The sequence below is a fragment of the Gymnoscopelus braueri genome, assembly GCF_963280865.1.
Source record: "Gymnoscopelus braueri genome assembly, chromosome: 14".
NCBI lineage: Eukaryota > Metazoa > Chordata > Actinopteri > Myctophiformes > Myctophidae > Gymnoscopelus > Gymnoscopelus braueri.
The window spans coordinates 29,135,089-29,149,166 of NC_137619.1; the positions used below are offsets into that span (position 1 = coordinate 29,135,089).

Below are 14,078 nucleotides of genomic sequence, written 5' to 3' on the forward strand. Positions count from 1 at the left end.
GGAAGCCAGACTGATGTCTTCAGGTTAACAATGGAGATGTAAATCGCCATTCACACCTAGCAGAGTGTCCTTGATTAGCAGACGCCAGGCTGGGTCTGAATCAACGCATTATTCTTCTTAACTTTTAGTATCATTTCTATCTGGTTTTAACTTGCATACTGTTCATAAAATATAAGCAAATAAGGGCAATATACCACAAAACTAAATCAATTGACCAAAACCCAAATCCTATTTTCAGAAGTGAGGGGACGCCGCTCCCCCGCGCTCCTCCTCCACTACACCCCTGCTTGGGTGGTGCGGAACAACACCAAACAGAATAAGAGGCAGGGAGGAAGAGGTAATGGGGGGGAAAGAAGGTAGATTTGGGGATGGAATGAGATAAACACAAGATTGAGGAAAGTGTGAAAGGCAGACAGACCTGAATTTGTCATCCATTTTGGTCAGAATCAAAACGTACAATTGGCTGAAATGAATGTCAAGTTCAGGAAGTGCTGCATGTATTTTCAAATTCCTGCATTTGTAACATGAAGAGTGAATTGCCTGTGCAGCTTTATCGAGGCATGGTCATTTATCAAATCAAGAGTGTTCAGACTTTGAAAAATGATCCCTGGTTGAATATGAATTCCAACTTTATTTTCACTGAGTCCGCAGGTTACAGTAGATTGATAACCTACCCTGCCTTTGTACAGCATGGTACTGATTCATTCAGCTGCTCTGCTGTGCCCTTTAGCCAGCCTGGTTTGATTGTTTGGGATTTTGTGATGTATAAATGTCACAGGCGGTTAGTGTTTTTGTAATTTAGATTGCCCTTTTAATCATTTTCTTCCTCCAGAGAGACATGAATCATCTGGAGCTGGTGATAATAACGAGTGCAGGCCTCCTGTTGGGCTGTTGCCATCGAAGCCCTATGATGACACATGGGGAGAGTAATCTCTGTTGACTTCCTGACTCACAACAGTATCACAGGATGTTGACTGGCATTTAAAATTCAAGCCAAAAATTAATTTAAGAAGCTCTGGCCACATCCTCAAAGAAATTTCATTTTTTCACTGTGGGTGACCTTAATCTAAAGTGATTTTGAATAGGCTAGAATAGAATATCATGACACACCCTTTTAATTGATTTTCAGGTTTCATATTGGCTCTTAGGCTTGCTGTTTTATTTTGTTGCAGCACGTGTATGATACTGGTTTCCATGTCTGGAGTGAATAAAACATCTCATCTGATAAAAATCTAAATGCTATTCTAATGGATGGCTGTTGTACATGTCTAATAGCCTGGTGTCAGATGGCTGAGAAGGTAGTTCATATTGATCCACACTGTGCAGCTGGGAAGGAATCAAATAGGCCAAGGGTTGGCAGAGCTGGCTGAATGTACCCATAATCTGTAGTCTCTGTGCTGTCATTGTATTCTACACCCCCCATGTCACCATCTGTAGATGTATTATCCCCGTCAGGCCAAAAGGCCGGTAGTCGGAGATTATGTTTTCGCCTCGTCTGTGTGTCCGTCTGTCCGTCCGTCCGTCTTGGACACTGCTGGACTGATCAGCGTGAAACTTAGCATGCACATTCCCAGTAAGCCAAACTTTTCAAATCAGCCTTAGAACACAACACCCAATCATACCCAAATTGCAATCATATGTTGAGGGGCCTCTATGGAGTGAAAAGTTGCAGAGTCTGTCAGACTCTTATTTCCCTCGCAGCTTCCTTCAGCACCCCATGCCTGACACAGCCCTGGGTAGGCAACCCAGCCTGGTGGAGATCTGCACTCCAAGGAGCACACTTTTCTAGTATTTACTGTACCTGCAGCTCATAGGTGATGTGCATGTATTGTAATGTAAACATACACCATTGTGCTCATTATAGGCTACAGTATTTAAATTCCTTTTTTAAACAACTTACTCTGCATTTCTCTTCAAAATGAGCCATACACAGAGCAAATAGCAGCATAAGCCACTGCAATATCACCCCCACCACCACCGTTTACACCAGAGATAATTGATATCAACTGTCAGATGCTGCCTCTGCCACACTGTATCCCAGCGCATGTGCCGAAATCACCCCTTCTTCCGGGTTAGGATATGTGACAGGCGGGGCCTATTTGGGGCTTCTGCGACACGTTTTGCGTTACCTTGGTGTGCAGCCCCGTGCGCAAGCTTGTGCGCAAGCTCGTGAGTCAAGCCCATTGGTCGAAACTGTTTTCGCTCGCTCGTGTACTTTGGCCCCAGCCGTTTTGAGCTGCAGTACCTATGAATGGCCAGCATGTCCAATGCGCTTCAATGCAACCACTGGGTTCTGGGGGCTTGCACTGTATGCTGAACATGTTCCATATAGCTGAAAGTATTATTGTAGACCTCTAGCACATGCAAATACATGTAGTTGATCATCACATTAACATAATACACTGCAGTGACTTTTATATATTGCGATTTGTGCTGTATTTCATGTTTATGTATTCCGTATATTACAATGGGTGTGTTTGCCTGCCATTAGCATTCTAAAAGACCTTATTCTCAGGGGGTGTAGTAGATGATCTATGGAGGCATTCTGGGAGAGAGAGGGAGAGAGCCGCTGATCAACATGTTGCTTTGTGGGGCAATAATGTTGTCGTACATGCCGATAACGTGGCGCAAAGCAGCGTTTTCAGCTTTATAGTATTGTGTGGTGTGTGTGTGTGTGTGTGTGTGTGTGTGTGTGTGTGTGTGTGTGTGTGTGTGTGTGTGTGTGTGTGTCATGAGGAAAAAGAAAGTGGAACAAAACATGACCAATTATTAGTCTAGCAGATAGTGAGCAGGAAGATAATCCATCATCATTCATTTATTTACACGCACGCACGCACGCACGCACGCACGCACGCACGCACGCACACACACACACACACACACACACACACACACACACACACACACACACACACACACACACACACACACACACACACACACACACACACACACACACACACAGAGGCATAGGCTACACTTAAACACAAATTCCATAAAGTCTGCACCATCAGCAGTGGTACATACAGATGAATGCACAGCAGGGTTAATGAGAGGGGAGGTGGACACCAAAGACTGGAGTAATGGATGAACCTCTTGCAAGCAGAAAAAAAAGATCTCCTTTGTTTCTCTTTGGCTTTTAATCCCGAGACCTCAGATCTGCTTGAGTGTTCAAAACTATTCTAAATCACCATTCATCACCCAGCCGAATATACATTACCAAGGGGATAGGTCTATAGGAATATAGATTACCTCACGTCTTTTTATTTCCTCCCCTCTGCTTATCCCTCCTCCCCTGTTGTTCATTTACGCTCTTTTTTTTTCATTCATTGTTCTGTTTATGTTGTTCTGCCATAGCTAAGCCAAGTCCTGTCCTAGATTTCACTTTTCTAGTCTTTCAGAGTAAAGCAGGATAAACTCTCGCTGCTCCAGTCTTCTTTGTATTCTTATCAAATCTGTCGTCTTCTTTTTCTTTCTGCTAATTCCCATGCATCAGGGGTCGCCACAGTGGCTCATGTGTTTCCATCTGATTCTGTTTTGCTACATTGCTCTCTCGTTGTTCACATATGGGAAACAGCGCCCTCTGGCGATGATATAGAAGCTTCACATTCACTCCCTCAGGGCCAAACCCTTTTTGGCCCGATGGGTCTTCCGTCGCTTTCCGGTAATCCCCTCCCGAAGGTATTATAGGAGACCGGAATGCGGAAGTCGTTCTCTTGGCTTCCTTCTGCATACGGTGAAGGTAGGAGCTTCACGACAAATCTACAATAGAACGAGATCTGCGGGTCATCAAGACTCTAGAGCGACTGGTCGGATTCTCGGTCCACAGAGTTCCCCAGACCTCCTTCTCTCCCTCCTATCCCCGCTGTGCTTTTCCGGATGAGGAAAACACAGCATTCTACGGACGTTAAACTAACCAGATTAGTTACCTTGGCTAGCTAGCCTTTAGCTTAGCCTGGCCTCTAGCTTGCTCAGTGGCTTTGGCCTAGTCTAGCCTAGCCTAGCCTAGCCACCTACGTCCTTTACGATGGCTCGACGAGAGCCCAACACTACCGCCGATCGCCACGACCGGGGAGCCAGCGTGGATCTCTCCCCCCCCCCCCCCCCGGCGACGACGCGACACCCGTTCCTGCTCCCAGCCCCTGGATGAGTGGGACACTCAGTCTACCATGACGCACGCGCCATCGTGGACCACCAGGCTCAATTCTCGCCACCTTCCCTTAGGCTCCCCAGCCCTGGAAGAAGCCGTGACACACACTTCAGCGTACAGATCTGGCTGAATGTGCATGCCTATGTGTTTCCTTTTGTTTGTGTGGCTCGAAATGTTTTTCCATGACAAAGTAAGTGTCTGTGTAATTAAAAAGCAACTCGAGACCGGAGACGCCGCTATACCAGCACTAGCTGAGATGCAACGCCTCACACAGGAGATCTTCTCAACTAATACTCCACAGGATGGGCTGGTAGAGTACTCGGTTTTGTGCGTCACCCCACGGAAGGGTACGGTGGTTCACCACAGATCCGGCAGGTAGGTCCACTTGCTTTTCCCAGTCTTCCTCCGCCCCACCCGCTGCCAACCAGAGGCGAGCAGCGCGACCGGAGGGACAGCGACCGCCTCCCCGCCTTCCAAATCCCACAAGAGAGGCCCCCTCCTCCCAGACGCGGGCTTTGCACCTGGATAAAGTGGCCGGATAAAGAAGAGATGATCTTCACCAGAGCTGGCAGACGCGACGGAGGATCGCTCGCCAAGCACCGAAAGAAAGAAGATTGAAAAACACACACACACACGTGCCAGAGCGGATTGTCTGACTGTGCATGCCTTGAAAGAAAAATGTTTTGCAAGATACACACACACACATGCCAGAGCAGATCGTCTGACTGTGTATGCTATAAAGAAGATTTTGCAAAACACACACACACACACACACACAGGCCAGAGCAGATTTCCTGAGTGTGCATGCTATTGTGTCTCCTGCTGTTATTGTTGTCAATGTGTGAAGAGGAGGAGATCCTCACCGGAGCTAACGGCGACAGAAAGTTGCGCCCCCGAGCCCCGAGTTACTAAACAACGTGAATGTGCATGCACTTGTGCGACACGCACACACATATCAGGGTACAAGTTTACATGACCGTGCATGCCTCTGTGCCCCCCTGCTGCTGTTTGCTCGATTGTTTGTCATGACCAAGGTTTGTGTATTAAAAACATGGAATCGCAACGAAATACAGCAAAGTCTTCACTGGAGCCAGCGGAAACGGCGAAGGATCGTTCCTCTAGCCCCTGGAAGAAGTCCCGACACACACACACTCCAGAAGTACAAGTTACTTGAACGTGCATGTATCTGTGTCCGATGTTATTGTTGCTCAGAATGTTTTTTTCTATGACAAGTGTTTGTGTATTAAGAAACAAATTGCAACAAGTAAGTTTTACATCTGAAATGAAAATGAGCCAACGATCATCATCCAACGGTTGGTGGTCGTTGGACGGAACGTAGGCGTAGTGACGGGCCTAAACCGTCACATGCTACACGGGTCACGTCAAAATTTTCCTTGGTCCACCAAATTAAGAGCCGTAAGGTAAGACTTAGGCCCATACGTTGTTGTATTGTCGGCGGAGGTGGCCAAAATGGCTGCCTCCATTGGAAAACACGTGCCAAAACAAAAATTGGCCGTGGGCAAACACGTGGCACCTTCGAAAATGGCGACGCACCCGAGCCCACATGTTACAACAAGCACGGTTGCCGGGCCAACGAGTACAGCCAAGATGGCGGCTCTCAAAATGGCCGCGCACACACACAGATGTAACAACAAACATGGTTGCCGGGCCAACGAGTACAGCCAAGATGGCGGCTCGCGTACGCCCGACATTAATAACAACCCCTCCAAATCCTTTGTCACTCCGCATCGAGCGATGCAAAGAATGCAACGCCGACCCGTGGGTGCTTCATATGAGAGCACGGGGGTACAGGCCGCAGTTTCCACAAAACCACCAATGTCCAACAGAGCTTTGTTGTCACACACGAGTGGACAGTAGTGATGTGTCGGTTATGATCGATTCTTTCACAAGAACTAGTGCCTGACGTGAACGAACGGACACTCTTCACTCTTTGGAACCGTTACGTTCACGATTTCGTTCATGCCCCCCCAGCACACCGCACACATGACAGGCGGATTGGTTAACTCCTCCTGCGACTGTGCATTGTGCAGTCAGGTTAGTGGGATCAGATACACATGGTTGCATGCACATAGTAGCCCCTTACGCCCCACTGGGACCGGAAGCGCTACCGAACTTGAACGAATCATTGAACGAATCGTTTGAACGAATCTTTGAACGAATCTTTGAACGAATCTTTGAACGAATCTTTGGTCATTGCCGTGAACGTGATTTAAATCGTTCGTTCACTGAAATGAACTGTTGGCGGTTTGAACGATTCTTTGAACGAATCTTTTGAACAAATCATTGCCGTGAACGTGAATTAAATCGTTCGTTCACTAAAATGAACTGTTTGGCGGTACATACTGCTTTTTCAACCATTGATTGATTGATTGAAAATTTTATTAGGCAAAATAATGTAAAACACAGTTACATTTATAATGCTTTTGTCTAAAAGGTCCGGCCAAAAAAGTCCTTGCGAACTTGTTTCCGTTGGGGTCCTTGAATTAATTTCATAGACATATATAGTAGTAACCAAACAGACCAGACCAGACCAGACCACCCATGTCCAACAGAGCACTGTTGTTACACGCTAGTGGTCAAGCGGCGGTGACGTTGCGAGAGGAGACTGCCTCCCTTTACGCAAGGACGCCGTAAGGACAGTGTCACCAGGAGAAAGCCGGCTCGTTTTCTACTCGAGATACTTCCTGGTCAAGAAGAAAGGGGGGGGGCTACGTCCTATCTTGGATCTAAGAGCTCACTAGATCTCAAGGACGCCCTTCTCCACATCCCTATCTACCCTCCGCACAGGAAAATCCTGCGCTTCGAGTTCGAGGGTCGTGTGTACAGGTACCTGGTCCTCACGTTTGAAATGTCTTGAGTCCCAGGATGTTCATGAAAATCGCAACCTACATCAGAACATACATAGAACAATTGGTTGCTGAGTGCGGACTCGCGTTCAGGATGCATGTCATCACCATAGACGGGTGGTGTCGCACCTGACCTCCCCGGGTTTCACACTGAACTGCGAGATGTGCACGAAGTGTGTGCTCACCCAGTCCCATCACGCTACCTTATAGGTATCGCACTGGATGCGGACTCTCTGGTTGGGCTCCCTCAGGTTTTTTGCCGTGTGACAGTGTCCGCGGCATGCATGCAGTCCCTCCAACAAGGGAAAGTAGTTCCTTTCCTGTCGGAGGGCGTCCCTGTAGGGAGGATCATCTCAAGAATGACGATCGCCACCGATGACAGCCTCACAGGGTGGGTCACCACCTTCGGGGGCCGGACGGCCAGGGGTCTGTGGAACCGCAGCATGAGGACAGCATACATTAACTGCTTGGAGTTGATGGCAGTCCTTTTTGGCGGTAAAACACTTTGAGCCCCACATCAGTGGACGTCACGTTCAGGTCAGGACGGACAATGCCACGACCATGGCCTGTACCAACAAGCAAGGAGGTCCGAGATCTCCTGCCTTGAACAGTCTGGCACGTAGGTTTGATTTTGTGGTGCTACGCACACTTGGAATCAATCAGCGCCTCTCATGTACTTGGCCTTCTGAACAGGGGTACCGATCCTCTGTCCAGAGGCGAGACTTTTATTCAGATTGGTTTCCGCACCGGGGTCGCGGACCAGATCTGGACCTAGTTGCCGCGGAGGAGAACGCAGATTGCTCGCTGTTCCTCTCAATGAGAGAGCAGGCTCCGCTGGACCTGGACGCCCCGGCGCACGAATGGCCGGGGGGGCTGCCTTATGCGTGCCCTCCGCTGGAACTGATCCACTCCACTCCGGAACGGATCAGACTCCAAGGCTTGGTGGCGTTGCTGGTGGCTCCGGTATGGGGCTCCTGGAGATCGGGGAGATCTCCCCTCCTCTACGAGCAACCTTGGCCCCTCCCGCTACGCAGGGATCCGCGACAGCAGGCGAGGGGCGAAACCTTTCATCCCAGACCCGCAGAAATAGGAACTGTGGGTCTGGCCCGTGGAGGGAAAACTTGACTGCGACTGGTTTTCCACCTAGAATGGTGGCTACCAGTGGGGTATCGTTCAGGTTCGACTCGCTCAAAATAACTAGTTCCTTGCCGTGAATGTGAACGAGTTCGTTCTTTTTCTGGGACAGTTACGTTCACACTATAGTGCATGCCCCCATCCCCTTCCCCCGCTATAGGACGGGAGGTTGGGCTGTACGTGCGTCGTGCGACGTAGAAAACAAAAACGCTCCCACGAGGGCGTTTTTACACTAGACGTGAACGAGTCAATTGAACTATTCATTGCCGTGAACGTGGACAAAGTCGTTCGTTCGCTGAAATGACTGTTTTCCCACCACTAGCGGATACTATTCAGGCCGCTAGGGCACACTCCACTAGGTCTCTCTACGGGACAAAGTAGGGCGTGTGCGAGGAATGGTATCTGGGACGGTCCCCGGCTGTGCGTGGTTCCGCTCCAGGTTTCGGTCGCAGACGTCCTGATCTTACTACAGGATAGGTAGGATCTGGGAAACGTTTTCTCCACGATCGAAGGGTACCTGGCGGCTATCTCAGTGAGCCACGGTTGGCTTCGAGGGGAAAACCGCGTAAAACAGCCCCTTGTGGGCCAGTTCATGAAGTGCGCTGCGTGCACATCCTGTCTCAAGGTCCCTGTTCGCCGCGTTGGGACTTGGTCCTGGTGCTCGACTCACTCTCTCGTCCTCCTTTTGAGCCGTTGAAGACGGAGGAACCAAAGTTCCTCACGTTCAAAACGGTACTCCTGGTTGCGCTGTTGACAGCGGAACGGGTGAGCGATATTCGTGCCCTCTCGGTGACTCCAGAGTGCATGAGGTTCGCTGGGGGTGACGGTAGGGTTGTCTTCAAACCCAACCCGGCGTTTGTCCCCAAGACTACCTAGCAGTGGTTAAAGCCTACTGAGGTGGTGGCTTTTCACCTGCCTCCGGTTGCCCGGAGGAGGATCGGAGGCTGCACTGTCTCTGGCCAGTGAAGGCCCTGGGGGTGTATGTCCGGAGGACTGTGGCCCAGAACCGACCCAGCCGGTTGTTCGTTTCCTTGGGGCCCCGGTCACGGGGAAGGCGGTGGCTTAGTCAACGCCTTCCCGGTGGATCTTTGGATGCTATTCGCCTGGCATACACTAGTAGCGGAGCCCCAGTGCCTGACGGCCTGAGAGCGCACTCTACTAGGGGTGTGTCGACGTCCTGGGCCCTCTGCAGAGGTGTGTTTTTCAGGACGCCTACACGGCAGCAAGTTAGTCGTCTACCTCGACTTTCGCTGCTCTCTTTGGCCTGGACGTGGCAGCGCCCTCCATGGCGCACGCAGTCCTGGGCGCGGTTTCCACCTGACGGTGGGGTAGATGCATGGAACAGACGTAAGGTCGGTTCATGCCCTTGTGCCTCCTAGGGGGTGTTGACGTCCTGGGCCCTCTGCAGAGGCGTGTCTTTCAGGACGTCTACATGACAGCGAGTTGGTAGTCTCCTTGACTTTCGCTGTTTTTCTAGCCTGGACGTGGCGGCGTCTTCCTCGGCGCTCGCAGTCCTGGGTGTGGCTTCCACCTGAAGGTGGGTAGGGGCATAGAACGGATGTAGGATCTGTTCATGCCCTTGTGCTTAGTATGTCATAGGCCGAAGTCCGGGCCTTAGGTCAGTAAGGCGGACTTCGGTCTGTTAGGGCCCTCCACTAAGATGGACAGGCTGTGCATGTTTTTTAGATCTTAGGGCTGACAATGGGTTGTCAGGGCCCTACTTTCCTGATCCTTGCCTCAGACCCGGTGGGTCTGATGGCGTCTGGGTGCTGAGGGCCACGGGGCGGGGCCCTGGCGCCCGGTACTGGGGCAGGTATTGTGGTATCTCGATTTGTAGATACATTCCGGGGGTTTATATCTCCCATATGTGAACAACGAGAGAGCAATGTAGCAAAACTAAGGGTTACTTCCGTAACCCCGGTTTTGTAAATTGCGAACGAGTTGTTCACAGAAACACCCTTCTTTTTGCTTCACCGTAGGCAGAAGGAAGCTGGTGTATCAAGAGAACGACTTCCGCATTCCGGTCTCCAATAATACCTTCGGGAGGGGATTACCGGAAAGCGACGGAAGACCCATCGGGCCAAAAAGGGTTTGGCCCTGAGGGAGTGAATGTGAAGCTTCTATATCATCGCCAGAGGGCGCTGTTTCCCATATGTGAACAACTCGTTCGCAATTTACAAAACCGGGGTTACGGAAGTAACCCTTAGTTTTCTGTGTCTTCCTTGGTGACTCCATGTCCTCTCTCACCGTATCCATAAACCTCATCTTTGGCCTTCCTCTTCTCCTCTTGCCTGCATGGCAGTTCCATATTCAGCGTCATTCTCCCAACCCAATGTACCCCTCATCCCTTCTCCGCACATGTCCAAACTATCTCAACCTCGCCTCTCTTGCTTTATACCCAAACCCTCTAACCTGGGCTGATCCTCTTCACTGTTTTCTGTGTTCTAACAACTACACACAAGGATGTAGTTTTGGGCAGTGAAACCGCCCCTATATGTGAGGTTTGGACATCGACATTTGCTGTGATTGGCCACCATTGTACCCCCCCCACCCATTGCACCCCCCCAACCCTGCGCTGTGATTGGCCACCATTGTACCCCCCTAACCCTGCACCGTGATTGGCCAATCACAGTCTATTCAGGACTGTGATTGGCTAGTGAAACATGACACATGTGCATAGCCCTATAAATAGGACTATGCACTTAAAAAAAACACATTTGTTTTTTATTAAGTTAGGGGTGTACAATGGTTGGTCCACAATATTACTTTTCTTTAAGTGAACTTCCATCACTGTGATGACCACTGTGACCACACCGCCCACTTCACACTGGGTGTGATTTATTTTTTTTCCCCCTTATGCAGCTGCCCTCATTAACAGCTGAATTGCACACCTATTTCAGACCACACAGAAATGTGTGTGGGGAGGAATTAATTGGTATAACAACTAAATTGGGGAGTAAAAGGGGGTAAAAATAATTGGCTTCTCTAAATGTAACTATACTTACGTTACTATACTATATAGTTAGTATACTAAAAGTTCTGGCTGGATTGCCGTAGAATTTGCTTTGCACAATCATGCTCCCTGGAGGATGAACCCTACACATTTTTGTAACACCCATAATCTTTCCTCTAGGGCCACCCTTTGGTAATAATGTCCACTTGTACTCAAGCTATCTCAAAATCAAATGTACAGAAGCTGTGAGTAACACAATCTCAAGAGCCCACTAGCATGGCTTTTAGACTCTATAGGCCACTGGTTTGAGGTAGTGCTAACTCATCGTCAGTGCAATTGATGAGTTTGGAAATTTGGCACAGCTGCGTAACAGGTACATTTGGCACAGATGTACTAAAAACGTGGGTCTAATCAAAAGTGACTGGCTTTTATTGCATCTGTGTGCCCTATACAGTCTACAGTACATACAACATCTGTTTAAAGTCCTCTTTCCCGGCGCCATTGGGTTGGACTGGGTCCTCGCTATGGCGTTCTGCCACCGGGTATGGTCCATGGCCATCTCCTGGTCAATGCTGATCACTGTCCTGTCTGCCGACACAGTCATCTGCCAGGTCTATTTTGGCCGGCCAGTGGGTCTTGTCCCCTCTAAGTCCATCAACATGACTTCTTCACCCAGTCATTAGCTTCCTTCCGCACAACGGGTCTGTACCATCTCAGTCTGCCTCTCCTCACCACATCTGCTATCGCCTCCACTCCCATCCTCGGTCTCATTTCTGCACTCGCCTTTCTCTCCCTCAGTGACACGCCACACATCCATCTAATCATCCTTATCTCCGCTCTGTCCAGCTTCTCATTTTGTGCACCCGCAGGGCCCATGTCTAACTTCCATACAATTACTGACACAGGCTGAATACTCTTGCCTTTTTCTCCACTGCACCTCCAATGGACCTATTCTTTTGTCACGTGGTTCTCCAAATAAAGGTAAAGAGGGATGCAATGTTTGTTTGCTGTTTAGATATGGCTATATGGCTGTTAAACACTGTCGACTGAAAATTGCAAAAACTTATGTGATTAAAAAAATGCTTATGTGATTTATCTCAAACAAGTTGAATTATCCTGAATTTTAAACCTCACTAAACATTTACGTGGGCTGCACAATTTTGTAAAGTACAGGCGTATGCATGCAATACACATGACAAGGACTCAACTTTTTCATCCCATCTTAGCCTTCTTCACTCCCATGTTAATTACGTTTATGAGGTTTTATTTGTAATTGTGTGTTGATCAGAGGGAACATTATTCCAGCAGCTTGATGGCTGGACTCCAGAAACGAACTAAGCTTTAACGTCACCAACAATACATATTCATGCTGTGTGCTGGCACATGCAGGGCTTATAGTTTGCCAGTGCATTATTACCTACGGTGGCCCACTGCTGCCACTGTGCCCTTGAGTGTGTGGCAAATATTCAACCTCTTCCTGTTTCATGGGTGTTACACTTTGGCTGACCCTGCGATCCATCTGAAGATGATTTTGGTGTAACCTGCCACTGATCGGCCAGCCAAGCTACCTAGTTGTGTGTGCTGGACTGCTCTGTTGTCCACTGAATGTCTATATCATGCAGCCACATTCCAATGCTTCTGATGTTAATTTTTTTTTTTTTTTCTTAAAAAATAGAAAATCAATAAGATTAAAAAACTTCAACCTGAAATGCTGTGTATTACAGTATGGTTGGAAAACCAGTCAGATTGAAAAAGGAGTGCTCGTTTTCTTTAAGTTCACCTCCCACGCTCCCCCGCCACCTCATGGAAAAGCTTTTACATTCAGCTCACCATGACATTAAGGTATACGGTATCTGAAGGTTTCTGTGGCAGCATTCTATCTAGATAGTAAAGTTTATTTTACACTTTGTCGCATGACAGTATTGCATGCTAAAACATGACACGACGCATGGCATCTTTCGCTTAAACATCACTTATTGTTGGCGAGCAACGTTGTAATGTAAATTAGGCTTCAGTCAGCCACAGCCAAGACTACTACACTATAGTAGAGGAGAGCATGCATCTACATCTATAGAGTTCAACAGTTCACTGAGCACTTGGCAATCCAGACTGATATAAAACGTAGTAGTGAGCATTTAAGCTGTATGGTGGTAGTAATAACCCGGTTGTGTTTGGCGACAGTTATTGGGCTCCCACAGTCAGCCATTATGTTTTCACTATTCCTCAGCATTTTCAGGCACCCTGGTAAGCGGGAATTAAACACTGTGAATTCTGTATTACTGAGCAGTCACATTCTATAACCTAACTAGCGTGTCTTTGAGTGGAAAGCATGAAGGCTAAATAGAATCATATTTTGAAGGAGCTTCAAGCCATAAAGTAATAACATAACTACCATAGCTGAAAGCAGTAGTATATTTCAGCTAGGTGGTGCACCTTTAGGTTAGACTGAAAAGTGTATTTTCTTGTCGCACAGACAGTCTCATTGGACTCGTCTGAGAATTCCTGTCCTTCATTGGTGCAACTTAGCTCTGCCCCCTCTCCTGATTGGTCGATATTTGATAGTTCCTAATTTTTTTTTACCACTTCTCGTACAGACTTGGGATCACCTCATTGCACTCTGTTGTGAGTCCTTACCCTTCATTGGTGTGACTTAGCTCCTTCCCCTCTCTTTTTTCACACTTCACACTTTTGAACCGCTTGTCATGACTTATGGGTTAATAGCCTCATTAGATTAGGCTGAGTCCTTGTCCTTCATTGTGTAACTTAGCCCCACCCCTTTCCTGAATGGTCGATATTTGATAGTTCCCAACTTTTTACATAACTTTTGAACCTCTTGGAAAAGAACATCTGCTGAAAGTGTCTACCTGGAAGTAAAGGAAGTACAACGGTTGTCCAGACTACCAGAACTTCCTGTAGCCCAGTACTTCCTGTCCTACCAGTTAGACACTTTCAGCAGTAGTTCTTGTACGGCCTA

The 14,078-nt window shown here is 48.3% G+C and overlaps 1 protein-coding gene across 1 annotated transcript in view; it reads left to right on the forward strand.

Annotated features, from left to right (window-relative positions):
* LOC308100588 (inactive phospholipase D5-like) overlaps positions 1-14,078 on the forward strand; it is a gene marked incomplete at both ends in the record, with an annotated part of 109,016 nt that overhangs the window by 76,227 nt on the left and 18,711 nt on the right. The gene's annotated exons all lie outside the window — the stretch shown is intronic.